Source organism: Bufo bufo, chromosome 3 (genome assembly GCF_905171765.1).
Source record: "Bufo bufo chromosome 3, aBufBuf1.1, whole genome shotgun sequence".
Taxonomy (NCBI): domain Eukaryota; kingdom Metazoa; phylum Chordata; class Amphibia; order Anura; family Bufonidae; genus Bufo; species Bufo bufo.
In genome coordinates, this window is record NC_053391.1 from 10,099,332 (window position 1) to 10,110,017 (window position 10,686).

The 10,686-nt window shown below is 52.4% G+C and overlaps 1 long non-coding RNA gene across 1 annotated transcript; it reads right to left on the minus strand.

Moving 5' to 3' along the window:
• Positions 1–2,012: 2,012 nt before the first annotated feature.
• On the minus strand, positions 2,013–9,997 carry LOC120993169. Its single transcript, XR_005777149.1, has 3 exons — positions 9,962–9,997; positions 9,452–9,454; positions 2,013–2,179 (listed from the first exon to the last, which is right to left on the minus strand). It is a non-coding gene; the product is annotated as an uncharacterized LOC120993169 (long non-coding RNA).
• Between the last annotated feature and the right edge of the window lie 689 nt (positions 9,998–10,686).

The window sequence follows — 10,686 nt, forward strand, 5'->3', positions numbered from 1 at the left end:
AGGGCTGAGTGTCCCAGGCCATTGGTTCCTAATAAGGTGTGCGAGACCCCAATAGTGGATCCCAAAATGGCTCAGTTTCTAACCAAAACTGGCTGGAACTCAAAGAAGGGCCTGGATTCGGCGCTTCGTAGCTACCAGGACAAGATCCTAGATGTCCTCGGCCCACTTACCAAGATCTTGGAGATGGCCGAGTCAGCCAGGAGTGAGGGATCCCCAATAGACCACGAGGAGTTACGGGGCTGGGCCCAGAGGGCCATTTGCCTTACCGGCAACGCCAATACTTCAGTGGCGATTGAGAGGCGCAAGTCTATCCTTTTCAAGATAGACCCTAAGTTAGCTAACTTGGCGCTCACTGAGGCGGGAAAGGAAGCCCAGGGCCTCCTTTTCGGTGAGTCCTTCATTAAGGACATGGGCCGTTTTGTGGGCACCTTTACTGCGCTTGATAAGGCCCAGAGTTCGATGCGCAGGGTGTTTCACGGACGGGTCTCTCATCGGGCCGGCAGTGGTAGGGGCCGCCTGTCCGGCCGTGCTAGTTTCCAGGCCCGCGGAGCAAATAGAGGTGCCGGTGGACATCGTCCATCCTTCCAGGAGCAACGCAACCCGTCTCCTTTCTTCGCCTCCAGAGGAAACCAGTGGCGTTCTCGTTCCTTCCGGGGCAACCCCAACCATCGCAGACCCTTGGGTAAGTGCTCCCCTGACCGGGGATTCTATGGTTCCTTGTGTAGGGGGCAGACTCCAGCGTTTTTCCCACGCTTGGAGTGTCATTACCTCAGACCCGTGGGTCCTCACCACGGTCAAGGGATTTCACATAGAGCTCACGGGGTCTCCCTACGTTGTCCCCTCCCCGCCACTTGTCCCCCTGTCACACACAGCTTGCGCTCTGGTCGACGCGGAGTTGTGCTCCCTCAGACAGAAGCGGGCGATAGAACGAGCGTCCCCATCACGTGGGGCGGTGATCAGCAATATCTTCCTTGTCCAGAAGAAGGGTGGACAGATGAGGCCAGTTATCAATCTGCGCGCGCTGAATGCGGTAGTTCGCTACCGGCATTTCAAAATGGAGGGGATCCATCTTCTTCGGGACTTGTTAGTTCCTGGGGACTGGATGGTAAAGCTGGACCTGAAGGATGCCTACCTGACGGTCCCAGTGGCCACTCACTCCAGGGACCTACTCCAGTTCAGGTGGAACGGCGAGGTCTGGAGGTTCACCTGTCTGCCATTCGGACTGTCGTCAGCTCCTTGGTGCTTCACCAAGTTGCTGCGTCCGGTCGTGTCATGGTTGAGGACTCGGGGCGTCCGCCTAATTATTTACCTGGACGACATCCTTCTGATGCACGAATCCAGGGTGGGGTTACTGGAACATCTCCAGTGGACGTCGGATTTGCTTTCAGATCTCGGATTCCTCCTCAACATAGAGAAGTCCTGCCTCATCCCGACTCAGAAGATGGAATTCTTAGGATTCACGGTGGATTCTCTCTCGGAGTCCCTCAGTCTGCCGACGGCAAAATTGCGGGCGATCCGCAAGGAACTGAGACATGCGCTTCTCATACCCCATCTCTCATTGCGTCATCTGGCCCGCATCATCGGTCTGTTAGCCTCGTCCATCCAGGCGGTGTTTCCAGCCCCATTACATTACCGTGCGCTCCAGCGTCTGAAGATCGCCCATCTTCGGACCGGTGCATCCTTTGCGGACGCGGTGGTCCTGGATTCGGAGGCCCGAGAGGAATTGAGTTGGTGGATAGCCAATCTGGAGGCGTGGAACGGCAGGGCGATTTTCGGCTCCCTGCCAGAGTTGACCATAGAATCAGATGCGAGCCTCCAGGGTTGGGGCGCCCATTGCAATGGTGTATCTACGGGAGGCCCATGGTCAGCGGAGGAGTCCCTCCTGCACATCAATGCTTTGGAGCTCCTGGCAGGATCTTTCGCGGTGAGGAGTTTTTCCAACGGGATCGCCAACGCTTGCATCAAGTTACGTATGGACAATATATCAGCAGTCCAGTATGTCAACCGTTTGGGGGGTACTCGCTCAGCGACGTTGGCTCGTCTGGCCAAAGACTTTTGGACATTTTGCCTAGCCAGGGACATCATGGTCCAGGCGGAGTACCTACCGGGACTTAACAACGTCCAGGCGGATTGGAACTCGCGCTACCTATCGGATGGCAGCGATTGGCAATTGGACCCTCTGGTCTTCTCAGCTATCTCGGAATTGTGGGGTCCGATGTCTATCGACCTGTTCGCTTCACGGCTGAACAGACAGCTCACCCGTTTTTACAGCTGGCGTCCGGACCCGGAAGCATTAGCAGTGGAAGCGTTCCTCCAGGATTGGTCGGTATCCCGCCTGTACGCGTTTCCCCCATTCTCGATGATTCCGAGGACACTCTTGCAGGTGATTCGTCAGCAGGCGGACCTAGTTCTTGTGGTACCGTTCTGGGGGTCTCAGGTCTGGTTCCCCTCGTTGCTGAGGATTCTAGTGGAGATTCCTGTACTTCTCCCGACCCGGTCGGATCTCCTCCACAACCCTCTGGGACTACAACATCCCCTTTTACTCGACGGATCCCTGCGGCTGCTGGCATGCCGGATCTCCGGACACCTGGATCGTTCGAGGGAGTTTCGGCAGCAACTCGACAGCTATTGGACAGTGCATGGGCTCCCGGCACTAGGAAGTCGTACCGGGCAGCCTGGAGAACTTGGGCTAACTGGTGCGTGGAACGGGACTTGGATCCCGTTTCGGCACCTGTAACCCACCTGCTAGAGTTTCTCACCTCTCTCTTCGAGGCGGGGAAGGCATATCGGACCATTAACCTGTTTAGGTCCGCTATCTCTTCTACCCATGCGGGCTTCGAGGGAGTCGCGGCTGGCCAACATCCGTCTGTTTCTCGCCTGTTAAGGGGGGCTCGTTTATCTCGTCCCCCGCGTCCTCGTTTTTCCACTACATGGGACGTGGCCCTGGTCCTTACCTTCTTGTCCTCCTGGCCCGAGAACTCTGACCTCACAATTAGGCAATTGTCAGCTAAGCTCTTGACGTTATTTTGCCTCATTTCATGCAAGAGGGTCTCAGATGTGAGGGCTCTTGATCACGACGCGCGCTCCTTTACCCCGGAGGGGGTTACTTTCAACATCTCGCGTCGCACGAAGACCAACATACGTTACGTGTCCTACCCCAGTTTTCCTGACTCTCCGATTTTATGTCCAGTGGCGTGCCTTAAAGAATACGAGTCCAGGACTCTGGCGCATCGGTCTCCGAACAGTTCTCAGCTGTTCATTTCTATTCGTCATCCTTTTGGACTGGTTTCTAGCCCCACGTTAGCACGCTGGCTTAAATGGGTCATGTCATTAGCTGGTGTAGACACGTCTGTCTTCACGGCCCATTCTGCGCGTGGGGCCTCTGCCACCGCCTTGGCGGTTTCGGGTGCCAGATTAGAGGATGTTATGCGCCTGGCTGATTGGTCCAATGTGACCACTTTCAGGGAGTTCTATTTCCGTCCTCCACCTAATTTATTTGCTTCAATCATTGACGGGCTTTGAACTTGCAATACGAAGCCTCCGTGTCTTGCTGTAAAACTTAATGATTTTCCTATTTCATGACGTAAAGTCATAGTTTTATTAAAGACACGGAGGCGAGTATTGCCCACCCTATTCCCTCCCTTGGGTTTTTTCTCGCAGTTTTTGGTTACAGGGGTCACGTATCATTACCTCTATGTATTATTAACCTTTTAAGTTATTGTGTTTTAGGTTTTATTGTCCTAATGTTCTTGCATTGACATTGTATTTCATGTTATTTATTACAATTCTTATTGTGTTCGGTCACTTGTCACCTGTTTTTCCAGTGGCGAAGGTGGCGTCTGGACATTCTGTCTGGAGATGTTGTTTCACCTAGGCCTATGGTCTGTTTTATTTTCCAGGATGAAGTCTTTCCGTTGCAGTATGCCGTGTTTTCCGGAGGATATGTTCTACAGTTTAGCCTGGTTGGCTAGTTGATTACGCTGCTGGGCGTTGGACTGTCTGTTCCAGTTGAAGTTTGGAGTCATCGTTGTGATGTTCGTGATGTCGGTTCAGTTCAGAGTTACCGTTGGGATGTTCGGGATGTCAGCACCAGAGGTTCAAAGAAAGAGGAAGTCACAGAGGAAGAGAGGCCTATTATAGGGGCCAGTGGGGAGGGACCTTGGTTGCTATGGTTCCTTATATGTAAATTTTTCTCTTTGCTGCTATTGGTGGTTCAGTAAAGAAGGATTATGCAATACTCGCCTCCGTGTCTTTAATAAAACTATGACTTTACGTCATGAAATAGGAAAATCATTAAGTTACATCCTGTATTATACTCCAGAGCTTCACTCACTATTCTGCTGGTGCAGTCACAGTGTACATACATTACTTATCCTGTACTGATCCTGAGTTACATCCTGTATTATACTTCAGAGCTGCACTCACTATTCTGCTGGTGCAGTCACTGTGTACATACATTACATTACTTATCCTGTACTGATCCTGAGTTACATCCTGTATTATACTCCAGAGCTGCACTCACTAATCTGCTGGTGCAGTCACTGTGTAAATACATTACTTATCCTGTACTGATCCTGAGTTACATCCTGTATTATACTCCAGAGCTGCACTCACTAATCTGCTGGTGCAGTCACTGTGTACATACATTACATTACATTACTTATCCTGTACTGATCCTGAGTTACATCCTGTATTATACTCCAGAGCTGCACTCACTATTCTGCTGGAGCAGTCACTGTGTACATACATTACTTATCCTGAGTTGTTATCCTGTATTGTACTCCAGAGCTGCACTCACTATTCAGCTGGTGCAGTGTCACCGCCAGTTCTATGAGAAGGTTTGTTAAACGTTCTTCTCTACCTCTTGCATGAGGTTCTTTGTTTTGGTTTCACTTTCTCATCTCCTTTCCTTCTCCCAGCTGTCACCTATTTACACTAATTGTCTCCCTTTATATTCCCTCCCATACTGCCTCACTTTGCGGTTTATACTTCTTCCTGGATGAGTTGTTCACTGCTGGAGGCTGCTACTGCTGATTCCTCAGATAAGTCCTTTTCCTTTATTTGTGTTTCCTTGCTGGCTTGATTCTAGGTGACCCTGACTCCGTCCGTATTAAGTGCAGGGAGCCGGTGGTCGTGTCCCCTCACTATTATAGGGTTTTCAGGTGTCACACAGTATAAGGTACGTGGGCTTGCAATCGTCTACCATAAAGACCTTTGCATGGGCATAGCAGTCAGGGAGAGCTCTAGGGGTTTTATAGGGCTCACCCATATGCTCCTTAGTTTGTGATCAAGCCAGTCGGATGTTTATTTATAAGTTCCAGCTTTCTGCAACACCATCTGTGACATGCAGTCACTGTGTACTGTAAGGGATCGTCTCTTTTCAGGGGGTCACACTCACAGATATCTCACCAGACAACGGATTTTCATGTCCAAACTGTGCATTTATTTTGACAGTCTTCTTATAAAGGATAGTCCAGTTATACATCACTGGGTGGGGTGAGGTTCCCGCACCACCAACACTTAAAACACAAATAAACTCCTGCCCGTCTAGGCGCTACCTAAACAAAATACGTCCCTACCTCACTCATAGAGCTCAGTTCACACATGGACAACATATGCGGCTTCCCTCAGACAACATCAATATTGCAGCCTCAAGTCTGTGGCAACTCCAGTACCTTTTGGGGGAGTGTGGCCCAGTAGTCCTCCAGACGCTGGGCATGCAACCCTCGTTCTCTAGGTGTCGCTAGGTCCTCCAAACCTCAGGCTATTCAAAGCCTTGTGGCCCCTCAGTCCTCCTGACTGAGACCACACACAGAGCCTCTGTTTCACAAAACAGTCTCGCTCTCCCTCCTCAGACTGACCTACTCTGAGGCGCTTTATGCCAGCCCGATTACAGCAGGCCTCACCTGCGATCACCTCAGGTAGAAAGGAAAACCCGTACTGGAAGGGTGTGGACTGGGAACTCCCTCTACCAAGACTAGCCACCAGTCCAAGTAAAATCCAGCCCAGAAAATGTATACAGAAATGTCTCAGCAAACTATGCTTTGCTGAGACTACTGCCACTCTCTGGATTTTATCTGTCTCACCCATCTGAGGTACCTGAAGTGGGACAACACACCTTCCAGCACTGTTCACGTTACCACAGTACATACATTACTTATCCTGTACTTATCCTGAGTTACATCCTGTATTATACTCCTGTATTATACTCCAGAGCTGCACTCACTATTCTGCTGGTGCAGTCACTGTGTACATACATTACTTATCCTGTACTGATCCTGAGTTACATCCTGTATTATACTCCAGAGCTGCACTCACTATTCTGCTGGTGCAGTCACTGTGTACAGACATTACTTATCATGTACTGATCCTGAGTTACATCCTGTATTATACTCCAGAGCTGCACTCACTATTCTGCTGGTGCAGTCACTGTGTACATACATTACTTATCCTGAGTTTTACAGCAAGACACGGAGGCTCCTATTGCTTTCTCCTTCTTTACTGACCACCAATTGCAGCAAAGAGAAAAAATTTACATACAAGAAACCATAGCAACCAAGGTCCCTCCCCACTGGCCCCTATAATAGGTCGCTCTTCCTCTGGAACTTCCTCTTTCTTTGCTGCTGCCTACCAGATAAGTACATTTGTGAGATTTTTTATCAGTGACTGTGTTTATCAGTGATTTATTGCTGTTGTTTGCGCTATTACCCAGGGTGACTAACCCTGTCTTTGCTAGCAGCGCTAACTATTTTGCTTTTACCCGCTTTTGCCCCTGCTGAGAGGTCCTTGCGCTTATTCTCTGCGCTTTTTTGTGCCTCCGCTTGCGCTTCACTGCTCTCCCCTTCACTACTTTCGCCGCTCGATGCGGCGATCGGTATTGCTGGCGCGGCGCATCCATTATCCCCCACCTTCCCTCACTCACCGGAGCAATCTTGGGGTCAGGTGTCTCCTCTCCCGGGCTCCAGTGGCGCCTCTCCGGAGCGCCTCCGATGGTCAGTGCGGCCGCGGGATCTCGCGAGATCTCGGCGGCCATTTTGGTATACCCTCAGTGACCCGGCCGGCCGCGAGATCTCGCGAGATCTCAGCGGCCGTTCTGTATTAAGCTTACCGCATTTCGCGGGCTTTACAGCGCTACGTCCGGTACCTCCGTCACTTCTGGCCCTGCGTCTGCTCCTGTGCTTTGCGGTCGGCGGCTCCTGCTCTGCCTTTAGCTGCGGTCGCTATTTACATCAGGTGCTTCTAGTTTTAGCCTGCGCTTTACATTGTTAGGGTGCTTCATTAGCTAGACCATATTGATATCATGTCTACCCCTATCCCTCCTGCTATGAATATGCCCCCTTCCTCCCCTGAGGGTCACAATCCCACGGATGTGGATGCACAGACGCTGGCCCTGCAGCGCTCTGTATCAGACGCTATCTTGGCGGCCATAGGTTCCATGTCGACTATTCTGTCACAAGCTATTACCCATGCTCTGTCCGCCCAGCCAGCTAGTAGGTCCTTGCCAGACCATAACACTTCTCCGCAGCCTACCTATAATGATCCTCCTGTGCCACAGGAGACTTTGACTGGTGCGCATCATGCCACCCCAGAGACCGTGCATAGTTCACAGAAAAGAGCCTTTTCCCGCCAGGCAGAACGGGCGCGGACATGGAAGTGCGCTAGAGCACAATCACCAGAAATGTCTGACTCAGATAGAGCATCAGACGAGGAGGCTATGGCGGACTTTGATTACGGGTCAGAGGAGGATATCGCCCCACTAGTGCAGGGTCCCTCTGCATCCGCTACTGCGGCCTCCTCTGCCAAAGATGCGGCATCCTCTTCTAACGCCAATCGTTCAGAGGCTTTGCTAGATGCGGCAGGCGAACCCATGTTCGACCCTGAGGCTCTGCATTATCCGCGCTCAGCGGAATGGCTCCCCACTGAACACGTGGGGTCCTATTTTGAACACTGGGTACGTCACCCTCTTAACCGTGAGACACGGAACAAGCTTAGGGCCGAGGGCCCCAGGCCAATAGTGCTTAACAAAGTGTGTGACACCCCCATAGTTGACCCCAAGATGTCACAATTCTTGGCCAAAACTGGCTGGAACCCTAAGAAGGGCCTGGATTCAGCTCTGCGCAGCTGCCAGGACAAGGTTTTGGATATCTTTGGCCCGTTGGCAAAGATTTTTGAATTGGCTGAAGCAGCTAGAAATGAGGGCTCTCCAATAGACCCCGAGGAACTGCGGGGTTGGACCCAAAGGGCAATTTGTATTGCCGGTAACGCCAATACCTCCTTGGCAATAGAGAGGCGCAAGGCCATCTTGTTTAAGATCGACCCCAAGTTGGCAAATTTGGCTCTTACTGAGGCGGGTAAGGACGCCCAGGGTCTCCTCTTCGGGGACTCTTTCATTAAAGACATGAGCCGCTTTGTGGGTACATTTACCGCACTTGACAAAGCCCAAGCCAATATGCGCAGAGTATTCCAGGGACGGGTCTCTCATCGGGCCGGCCGTGGTAGGGGCCGCCTGTCCGGCCGTGCAAACTTTCAGGCCCGTGGCAAGAGCAGAGGTGCTGGTGGTCAACGACCGTCATTCCAGAACCACCGCAACCCGTCACCTTTCTTCTCCACCAGAGGAAATCAATGGAGATCTCGTTCCTTCAGAGGGAATCCAAGCTATCGTAGACCCTTGGGTAAGTGTTCCCCAGATTGGGGATTCTATGGTCCCTTGTGTAGGGGGCAGACTCCATCTTATTTCGCATGGAGTCGCATCACCTCAGATCCATGGGTACTTTCCACGGTCAGGGGATTTCACATAGAACTCACGGGTTCCACATCCCTAATCCCCTCCCCTCCACCCATACCCTTGTCAACCCCAGAATGTGCTTTGGTGGACGCGGAACTGGTCTCTCTCAGGCAAAAACAGGCGATAGAACGAGCGTCCCCTTTTGGTGGAGGGGTGGTCAGCAACATCTTCCTCGTCCAGAAAAAAGGGGGTCAGATGAGACCTGTCATCAACCTTCGCGCTCTAAATTCGGTAGTCCTCTACCGGCATTTCAAGATGGAGGGGATCCACCTCCTTCGGGACTTGTTAGTTCCCGGGGACTGGATGGTAAAGCTGGATCTGAAAGATGCTTACCTGACGGTCCCAGTGGCCAGTCATTCCAGGGATCTCCTCCGGTTCCGGTGGAGAGGTGAGATCTGGAGATTCACCTGTCTACCGTTCGGACTGTCATCCGCCCCTTGGTGTTTCACCAAGTTGCTACGTCCGGTCGTGTCATGGTTGAGGACACGGGGCGTGCGCCTTATCATCTATCTGGACGACATCTTGTTGATGCACGAATCCAGGACGGGTCTACTGGAACATCTCCAGTGGACAGCGAACCTGCTGTCAGACCTCGGTTTCCTCCTCAAGGAGAAGTCCTCTCTCATCCCATCCCAGAGGATGGAGTTCCTGGGATTCATGGTGGACTCGCTCTCAGAATCCCTCAGTCTGCCAGCGGCGAAGTTACGAGCCATCCGCAAGGAGTTGAGACATGCTCTTCTCATGCCCAGCCTTTCATTACGTCACCTAGCTCGCATCATAGGTTTGTTGGTCTCATCGATTCAGGCCGTGTTTCCAGCCCCGTTGCACTACCGGGCTCTACAACGGCTGAAGATCGCCTATCTTCGGACCGGTGCCTCCTTTGCGGATGCAGTGGTTTTGGACTCGGAGGCCCGAGAAGAGTTCAGTTGGTGGATCGCCAATCTGGAGGCGTGGAACGGCAGAGCGATCTTTGGATTTCTGCCGGAAATAACCATCGAATCGGATGCGAGCCTCCAGGGCTGGGGTGCCCACTGCCAGGGGATCTCCACGGGGGAAGCCTGGTCGGTGGAGGAATCCCTCCTCCATATCAATGCCTTGGAACTACTAGCCGGTTCGTTTGCAGTGAGGAGTTTTTCCAACGGGATCGCCAAGGCGTGCATCAGGCTACGGATGGACAATTTATCGGCGGTCCGGTATGTCAACCGATTGGGAGGTACCCACTCGGCAACCTTGGCTCGGTTGGCCAAGGATTTTTGGTCGTTTTGCCTGTCCAGGGACATCATGGTACAGGCGGAATACTTGCCGGGATTGAACAACGTTCGTGGAACTCACGCTACCTAGCGGATGGCAGCGACTGGCAGTTGGATCCACAGATCTTCTCAGCAATCTCGGAGATGTGGGGTCCGATGTCTGTCGATCTCTTTGCCTCTCGGCTCAACAGACAACTCGCCCGGTTTTTCAGCTGGCGTCCAGATCCGGAAGCGGTGGCGGTGGATGCGTTTCTCCAAGATTGGTCGGTATCCCGCCTCTACGCCTTCCCTCCTTTCTCGATGATCCCGAGGACTCTTCTTCAGGTCCAACGTCACCTGGCGGATGTGGTGCTGGTGGTTCCGTTCTGGGGGTCTCAGGTCTGGTTCCCTTCGCTGATGAGGATCCTAGTGGAGGTACCTCTTCTCCTCCCGACCCGACCAGATCTCCTACGCAACCCTCAGGGTCTGCACCATCCACTTCTCCTCGACGGATCCCTACGGCCGTTGGCGTGCCGGATCTCCGGACACCTGGAGCTGTCGAGGGCATTTTTGCAGCGACTCGACAGTTATTGGACAATCCATGGGCTCCCGGTACCAGAAAGTCTTACCGGGCAGCCTGGAGAACTTGGGCTAATTGGTGCATGGAACGGG